The sequence below is a fragment of the Tupaia chinensis genome, unplaced genomic scaffold (assembly GCF_000334495.1).
Source record: "Tupaia chinensis unplaced genomic scaffold, TupChi_1.0 Scaffold139313_1, whole genome shotgun sequence".
NCBI classification, from domain to species: Eukaryota; Metazoa; Chordata; class Mammalia; order Scandentia; family Tupaiidae; genus Tupaia; species Tupaia belangeri.
In genome coordinates, this window is record NW_006199202.1 from 1 (window position 1) to 757 (window position 757).

Here is a 757-nt window from a genome sequence, read left to right on the forward strand (position 1 = left end):
CTGCTAAGTTTAAGTTTTAATTAAAAAAATCTGCCCTCACGGTCCCGCCCCTGGGAAGGGTTGGTTTATGGCCGGCGCTGCGCACGCCTTCAACACCCTGTAGGCATGGCGGAGGGAGGTAAGGTAAATTAAGATTTTATTTTCAAGATGGAAAGTCCTTCAGACCCACCTGTGATTTTACCTGGCATACCACAGGCCCATGTGGATCCACCCTCACCCCATACAAATAGTTCACGATAACAACCTATGAGTGCCTTAGAGAAAATTTAAGGAAAACAAGGTCTTCATTTAATTCCCACTGCAGTGTGGTAAAGCATCTTAAAGTAGAGAATGAAGAAAGTGGTCAAACCTTTTCAGAGAAACCAGCATCTTCAATGGAAGAAAATTGTTTGGAATTTCAAGAAAGTTTTAAACACATAGATAGTGAATTTGAAGAAAATGCACATTTGAAAAATGCCTTCAAGATTATCAGTACATGTGAATCAAAATCACTTGATACAGATGCATTCCAAAATAATATTTTGAAGGAGAGTTGTTCTAAACAAGCATTAGATGAAGAAAAAGCAAAATTGGTGAAGCACATTCAGGAGAAAGAAGACCTTCTTCAGAGGCTAAAACTAGTCAAAATGTATAGATCAAAGGATGACCTGTCTCAATTACAGTTGTTAATAAAGAAGTGGAGAAGCTGTAGCCAGCTGTTGCTTTATGAGCTGCAGTCAGCTATTATCTGAAGAGAACAAGAAACTAAGCCTGATTC

At 39.0% G+C, this 757-nt stretch overlaps 1 pseudogene; it reads left to right on the forward strand.

Annotated features, from left to right (window-relative positions):
• Positions 1 to 105: 105 nt before the first annotated feature.
• On the forward strand, positions 106 to 748 carry LOC102498713 (swi5-dependent recombination DNA repair protein 1 homolog pseudogene; annotated as a pseudogene).
• The last annotated feature ends 9 nt before the right edge of the window (positions 749 to 757 follow it).